Genomic DNA, 9,016 nt, shown 5'->3' on the forward strand with positions numbered 1-9,016 from the left:
TTCACCCCAAGCTGGTGAACCGGTCCCTCCTCCCAGGGGGTAGCCAGAAAAGAGGAGGCCACAGGGTCATAAGAAGAAAAATTAAGGGATCCATTCCCAACTAAAAAGATGTCCAAGAAGAACAACCAGTTTTTTGGAGCTTAATATGTTTCATACACAAAGTGTCCACCCTGATATCACCAACTCCAATGAGGTGCCACCCAGATACTGCAAGGGCTGTCAGGCATGGCGGCTGTGGCCAGGAGTTCCGACACTCCAAAATGACAACCAACCACTTGTAGTCATATATAAGGAGGTAGCAGCTCAGATATCAGAACTGTGATATCCGCATTGTCAGAGAGCTCAATCGAAAGGGTACATAATGACCCCACCACATGGACTGGCTATCTGCTGGCTATATAGCATTAAAAGCCGGCCGGAGTGGCCGTGCGGTTCTAGGCGCTACAGTCTGGAACCGGGCGACTGCTACAGTTGCAGGTTCGAATCCCACCTCGGGCATGGATGTGTGTGATGTCCTTAGGTTAGTTAGGTTTAATTAGTTCTAAGTTCTATGATGACCTCAGAAGTTAAGCCATATAGTGCTCAGAGCCATTTGAATCACATAGCATTAAAAGGTCAACAGCATCAAAGAAAAGATGGAAGAAGTGGTAAGGCCAAGTGTCAAGGACACTAAGTGTTCTACCCCAGATGGCTCACACCATGGAGGCAAAATTTAGAAGGGGAGGTCAACCCCAAAGGGGACCAAAAATGCCACAAGGAAATGTGAAAAAAATACAAGAGTAACAAGAGGTAGCAGAAGCCAAGAGGCTAGCCAGGGTGATGTAAGCAATGACACCTAGAGAGGACAATGAGTGAGGACAGAGAGGGAGGTGTATGGGGAAGAGAATGCAGCCCAGGAAGGAAGTAAGGGCTGCAATAACTCGAGGCCCATGTGCATCATGGATGAACTCACAAAGGAACCATGAGCCCTCTGCAGGAATCCAGCTAGTGGAAGCTGTTGTCAATGTAATGCTGTTGTGAGGAGCATCTAGTGAAAATGACAATCCAGTTAGATGGTTAACAAAGACGTTAAGGGTTAATATGCACCACTGTGTGTCATGTGGCACCAGAAAGTCACAATGGATTAATGTGAAGCCTGACTTATCAGGTGATACATTGTGTATACTGGAACTGCTGGAGGGTAGTGAGGTATTGGATGCAGCATGTTGTTTCGTGAAACATAATACGGTGAATCTACAAGAGAGAGACGAAGGTGGAAGGTAGTACCTATAAATGTGGATAATTTTGGCATCGAGGAGGTTAACTTATTAAAAGGAACAATGTTGGCAACACTGGAGATTCTGAATGAGGAAGACTGCCACACAATGAGTGTAGGCTATAATGCTGCTAGGGCTGCATTTTGTGAGTAATCAAAAAATTTAAAGGGATAGATAAAGGACACAAATGGAGGGCCTGTTGCTAGAATTTCAGGGTCTTTTTCTTTTTTTTTTTTTTCTGCAAGGCCGTTGCCTGCTGTAGGAATAGCATGAAACAGGAGTCCAATGGCGGACAAAGCACTGGTGCATCGAAAGCCATATAGAATACCACAACCACAGCAATCAGTTTTGGAGGAATTTATAAATCAACATTAGGCTATAGGGATAATAGAAGTGGTGTCTCCTGGGGGCAAGAATTGTGATAGTGCCCAAGAAGTCTATGGATGGCGTCAAGAACCCACTTTTGCTGTGATACCGCCATTTAAGTAGTAAAATGTAAATGTCGTGTGACTAGGGCCTCCTGTTGGATAAACCATTCGCACGAGCAAGTCTTTCAATTTGACGCCACTTCGGCGACTTGTGGGTCAATGGGGATGAAATGATGATGATTAGGACAACACGACACCCAATCCCTGAGCAGAGAAAATCTCCAACCCAGCTGGAAATTGAGCCCAAGCCCTTAGGACTGACATTATGTCACACTGACCACTCAGCTACCAGGGGCAGACATTTAAGTAGTAAAACTACGACAGATACTTAACCAATTCTGAACATCACAGAGACGATAGATAATCTAGAGCAAGGCCAGTACTTCTCAACAATGAACTTTAGGAGCGGATAGCACCAATTAGAATTGGCTCTGGAGGATAGATAAAGCATCCTGTGGACACTATCAGTATAGATGGATGCCTTTTGGGTTAATAAAAGCACTAGAAACATTTCAGCATTTACTGGACAAAGTGCTGAAAAGATTATAATGGTGCCAGTGTCTGGTGTATCTCGATGGCATAATGGTCTTTTCAAGGAATATGTAGGAGCATAGGCAGTGACTGAGCAAAGTATTCAGGTGGTTACGAGCAGCTATTTGACAGTAAGTATGGAGAAATGTCACTTTGCACTAGAAGAAGTCAACTATTTAGGACATGTCTTTAGTACGGATGGTGTAAGAACTGAGCCTAGATTAGCGCAAGCAGTGCAATATTTTCCATTACCAGGAACAGCCAAGGACTTAGAAACTTTCTGGGTCTCACAAATTGTTACTGAATGTTTGTGAAGGGGTTTTCAGATATTTCAAGATGGCTTACACAGTTGCTGAAGATGGGTGTCAAGTTTGTGAGGTCGGAGGAATGCCAGGGAGCATTTGTCGAATAGAAGATAGGTGTTAACATTGAGTCTAGTGTTGATGTTTCCAGACATTCAGAAATAGTTTATACTGTCATGTGATGCATCAAATCATGCTCTTGGATGCGCGTTGAGCCAAGAGGTTGAAGGTCGGGTACACCCTATTGCCTTTGCATCAAGACAGCTGAACGCAGCAGAGAGTAGTTGTTCAACAGTGGAAAGGGAAATGCTTAGCTTGGCATACAAACTGTCATACTTCCGGTGCTACCTGTATGGAAGGAAGTTCTACCTCTACACTCATGCTCATAAATTAAGGACAATGCTGATACATGGTGAAACAATGCTCTAGTGGGCAGTTTGCAGGTTAAAAGCACCGTCGGTTATGACCATGCGGTGCATTTGACCTGCGGTTGTCGCACGGTGGCACTGGCAGCAGTTCACATACACAGTGGTGTGTTGGTGCCTGTCAGAGTATGATGCAGTGAGTAAGTGAGCAGATGTTTTCAGACATGCTAATGGTGACTGTGTGTTGAAAATGGCTCAAAGAACACACATGGATAGTGTTATGAGGGGTAGAATACTAGGGCGACTGGAAACTGGTCAAACACAGCAGGTCGTAGCACAGGCCCTTCGTTTGCCACAAAGTGTGATCTCAAGACTATGGCAACAATTCCAGCAGACAGGAAACGTGTCCAGGCGCTACAGTACAGGACATCCACAGTGTACAACACCACAAGAAGACCAATATCTCACCATTAGTGCCTGCAGAGGCTAGAGAGCACTGCAGGCAGCCTTGCTTGGGATCTTACTGCAACCAATGGAAAAGCTGTCTCCAGACACACAGTCTACAGATGACTGAAAAGACATAGTTTATTCACCTGGAGACTTGCAAGGTGAATTCCACTGACCCCTGGTCACAGGAGAGCCCGTAGAGCCTGGTATCAAGAACACAGTACATGGTCATTGGAACAGTGGTCCCAGGTTATGTTCACTGACGAGACCAGGTATAGTCTGAACAGTGATTCTTGCCAGGTTTTCATCTGGTGTCAACCAGGAACCAGATACCAACCCCTTAATGTCTTTGAAAGGGACCTTTATGGAGGTCGTGGTTTGATGGTGTGGGGTGGGATTATGATTGGCGCACGTACACCCCATCATGTCTTTGACAGAGGAACTGTAACAGATCAGGTGTATCGGGATGTCATTTTGCACCAGTATGTCTGCCTTTTTAGTGATGCAGTGGGACCCTCCTTCCTCCTGATGGATGATAACACATCGCCCCACCGAGCTGCCATCGTGGACCAGAACCTTGAAACAGAAGATATCAGGTGAATGGAGAGGACTGCCTCTTCTCCAGACCTAAATCCCACCGAGCACATCTGGGATGCCCTTGGTCGACGTATCGCTGCATGTCCTCAAACCTCTAGGATACTTCAGGAGCTCTGACAGGCACTGGTGCAAGAATGGGAGGCTATACCCCAGCAGCTGCTCGACCACCTGATCCAGAGTATGCCAACCCATTGTGCGGTCTGTGTACATGTGCATGGTGATTATATCCGATATTGATGTCGGGGTACATGTGCAAGAAACAGTGGCGTTTTGTAGCATGTGTTTCGGGATGGTTTTCTCAACTTATCAACGATACCGTGTACTTGCAGATCTGTGACGTGTGTGTTCCCTATGTGCCTATGCTATTAGCACCAGTTTTATGTAGTGCCACGTTGTGTGGCACCACATTCTGCAATTATCCTTAATTTACGAGTGTGAGTGTACATTTATACTCTGCAAGGCACCATGAGGTGCATGGAAGAGGGTACATCCTGTTGTCGCAGTTATCAGGGTTTATTCCTGTTCCTTTCATGTATGGAGCATGGGAAGAATGATTATTTGAATGCCTCTGTCCATTCAGTAATTATTCTAATCTTATCCTTATGATCCCTGTGAGTGATGCGTAGGTGGTTGCAGTATCAACCCAGAGTAATCATTTACAGGTGGTTCTCAAAACTTTGTTAATAGAGTTGCTCAGGATGGTTTACATCTGTCTTCAAGAGTCTGCTAGTTCAGTTCCTTCAGTATCTCTGTGCCACTCTCCCATGGGTTAAACAAACCTGTGACCATTTGTGCTCCCCTTCTCTGCATATGTTCACTATCCCGTTAGTCCTATCTGATAATCTAGAGCATCCCACACACTTGAACAATATTCTTGTACTAGTCACACAAGTGATTTGTAAGCAGTCTCTTTTATAGACTGATTGCACTTATCCAATATTCTAGCAGTAAACTGAAGTCTACCACCTGCTTTACCCATGACTGAACCTATGTGATCATTCCATTTCATATCCCTACAAAGTGTTACACCCATATATTTTTATGAGTTGGTTGATTCCAACAGTGATTCATTGATGCTATAGTCATAGGAACCTATGTTCTCTCATTTCGTGAAGTGCAAAATTTTACATTTCTGAGAACATTTAGAGCAAGTTCCCAATCTCTGCACCACATTGAAATCTTATCAAGATCTGACTGAATATTTATGCAGCTTCTCTCAGATAGTACTTCATTATACATAACTGCCTTATCCCCAATAAGTCTGATTTTACTATTAATATTATCTGCAAGGTCATTAATATACAACATGAACAGCAAAGGTCCCTACACACTTGCTTGGAGCACACCTGAAGTTACTTTTACATCTGACGATGACTCTCCTCTCAAGATAACATACTGTATCCTCCCTATCAAAAAGTCCTCAATCCAATCACAAATTTTACTTGCTATCACATATTATCGTACTTCTGACAATAAGTGTAGTTGCAGTACCAAGTCAAATGCTTTTTGAAAATCAAGAAACACTGCATCCATCTGGCTGCCTTGATCCAAAGCTTTCAGTATGTCATGTGAGAAAAGTGGAAGTTGGGTTTCATTTGATTGATGCTTTCAAAATCAATTGTTGGCACTGAGGAGGTCATTCTGCTGAAGATACCTCAATATGTTTGAACTCAGAATATGTTCAAAGATTCTGTAACAAATCAATGTCACTGATATTGGAGAGCAGTTTTGTGGATCACTTCCACTACTCTTCTTGTAGACAGGTATGACTTGTGCCTTTTTCCAAGAAATGGGCACAGTTTTTTGTTTAAAGGATCTACAATATGTTATAGTCAGAAGAGGGGCTAACTCAGCTGCTAAATCGGTATTGAATCTGACAGCTTTTTTTTTCAGTTTTAATGATTTCAGCTGCTTCTCAAGACCACTCTAACACAAATACTTATTTCATTCATCTCTTCAGTGGTACAAGGATTAAATTGGCACAATTCTTCCAGGTTTTCCTTTGTAAAGGAACATTTGAAAATAGAGTTCAGAATTTCAGCTTTTCATTTGCTACCCTCAATTCAGTTACTGTCCCATTCGCTAGGGACTGGACACTAACTTTAGAGCCACTAACTGCCTTTACATATGGCCAGAATTCCTTTGCATTTGTCAATATTCTACCACGGCAGTCATTGAAGGCATCATGCACTGCTCTCTTGACAGCCAAATGCGTTTCATTCAGCATCTCTCTATCTGTAGTACTATGCTTTGTTTTACGCCTATTATGCAGTAATCTCTGTTTCTTTAGAAGTTTCTTTACTATGACTGTATACCATGGAGGTTCGTACTGGGTACGTATCTATCAACTGATCTTTCAAACTTGAGCCAGAGTTCTTCTACATGCTCCTGATCTGCGCTGAAAGTTTCAAGTTCCTCATTGAGATATGACACTACTGATTTGTTTATCTAGTTGACTGAACATATATATCTTTCTGCTTGTTTTAGTTGCCCTTTGTACTTTGGTACTCATTGTTGCCACAACAGCGTGATGGTCACTGACACCCATTTTGATGTGGACATCCTCAAATATGTCGGGTCTACTTGTTGTCATTAGATCCAATATATGTCCATCATGTGTTGGGTTCCTAACTATCTCTTCTAGGTCGATTTCAGAGAAACCTTCAGTAAAGTTTAAGCGCCACTTACATTCTCTTCGGATAGAGGCTGCTCCTGTGATGGCACGGTCCTACTCGGCATACTATTGGCTGATGTTGTCTCACAGCCTTCTCTGCTCTTGTGTTCTTCATCTTATGCCGGTGCTCATTGTTATGTCAGAACAGGTTGTTATACATAAAAAGGTAGAGGCCTAATCCACTTCACAGGCTAAGAGAAGGATGGAAGAAGTTGATTGGACAACTGGAAAGATTCTTAGTTATTATGTGAATGCATAACATTCAGACTGGGACATGTATCTATCCTCCCTAGCAAGTTCATATGATGGCTTAAGTATATATCATGGCCTGCAGCAGCCATGGTGCTGCTTATCTACCGCTCATAGGTTGGCAGCATGTCAGTTCACACACCCAGTGGAATGATTCTTTGACATAGCCAATGAGAGGCGGGGAGAGGCAATGTGTTTCTAACACCGAAACTGAAACTATTGTCTTGTTCACTGTTTTTCAGTGTGTTAGTGACTTATGAGAAAAATATTTTGTGATTATGGTGGCAAATGCTATAAAGTGGACTGATTTAAGTGATTTAATTCTGTATGGTGAGAACGTCCATTGGTGCACATCTCATGGATTAATTGGAAAGACAAGAAAATGTATCAAATGTGGTGTTGAAATGACTACACAATTGATATGCACAGGCGCACTGAATAAGTAGATCAGTGTTTTTTAATTAAATCATCAGAGAAGATAGGTAGATCAATGTTTCTTAATAGAGTCACACATTCAGTATATTTATAAACATTGATCTATCTCACCCATGATTTAATTAAAAAATATTGATCTACCTACCTTCTCCCATGATTTAATTAGAAAACATTGATCCACTTACTCAGTGTGCTCACGCATATCAACTGCATAGCAACACAGAGCAGAGAAATATTTCACTGCTTTTCGAATATATCATAGGTTGTGATGCTGTCCTTGGTTATCAGATACCAGCACAGTTTGAATAGCTGCTACTCAAATAAGGGGCAATTAAATTTATAATCCTTGTTTACAGCAAGGTTTCACTCTTTTTCTGAATGTATTACCTCAAAATGCTTCATCTGCCTGCTACTCTCTCAGTGGCTGCATAACAAAAATGGCTGCCACACATTTCTTTGTTCCTTTCACACCTCACACCAAGCACTGACAACATTCCTGCATGAAACACATAAGTACGCCACTGGCTCCATTGTAGAACTTTACCACATAGAACTCCAAAGTGCACACTAGCGCTGGGCTGTTGCCTGTCGAGGTGGTGTATGGGAAGAAGGTGTCATCATCATATGACAAGATTAGCCAGAAAGGAGGCAGGAAGGGGGAGGTGGTCGGTTCGAGAACTTGCAAGAATGGTAAGGGAAATGTGGAGAAAGGCTCAATGAGCAGATACTAAGGCACTGGAGAATCGGGAAGAGGCAATGAAGCGAGTGGGGACCTTACCTCAGTATAAAGCAAGCCAGTGGCTGATGCTGTCACGCCCAGCGGAAAAATGAAGAAATTTGTAACATGGCACCATGGCCAGTAACAAGTAATTGAAAGCATATCACCAGTAAATGTAAACCCGAGCTTCCGAAAAGGTCAACAATTGCACATGATGGGTGTCTATGAATATTAAAGGGTGCACCAGAGGCTATTCCACAAGTGGTATAAGTGAGATTGAGGGAAGAGGCAAAGGAGAAGCTGAACGATGAGCAATAGGAGAGGAAAGTCCGGAGACCTCATGCTCAATATGTACTGAGGTCAAAGAAATAACTGACATGTATGCGATTTTATGATTTCTGAATACTGTTTTAAATAAGGTTATATGTTTGTGTTAGGTTAGGATTTATAGTTAGTGTGTCAAGACACGCTGTTCGGAGACAGCAGGCTTGGGAAGAGGGGAAGCGATATTGATCGCTGTCCTCATGTTGCCATATGGGAGAATGGACAGAAGAGAAGAATGCTAGTTTTGGCAGTGTTGTACCTCTCCCAGGAGGCAGAGTGGGGTCACTGCAGGATCACAGCCTATTTTCCAGGCAACTAGTCTTTGTGTTATCTAGTCACATATGGCCATTAAGTTTAGTGTTTGATGTGTGGGAATTGTGGAACAAAATTAGAAGGCTGCAGGAGATGTTCTCAGGAACAGAAGCTAGCAGATAGTAGGGAGGAGGCTGAGGAGGAGGCTGAGAGTGGTCTCAAAGGAGCACAAGAAGTTACTTCGGGTATTTGCATGATTAAAGGAGCAGATGCAGGTGATCGGAGTGGTGCAGCATGAGTCCAGGAGACTGGAAAAGGTAGAATACTGAAGACCATCTGGGGACAGCAAACGAAAGCGATGTAACAAATTGAATCAAACAGCAGAGGCCACAAGAGGGTTAGCAGGGGCAAATAAAGAAGCTCTGGGGTGGCAGTCTA

The sequence above is a fragment of the Schistocerca piceifrons genome, chromosome 1, assembly GCF_021461385.2.
Source record: "Schistocerca piceifrons isolate TAMUIC-IGC-003096 chromosome 1, iqSchPice1.1, whole genome shotgun sequence".
Classification (NCBI taxonomy): domain Eukaryota; kingdom Metazoa; phylum Arthropoda; class Insecta; order Orthoptera; family Acrididae; genus Schistocerca; species Schistocerca piceifrons.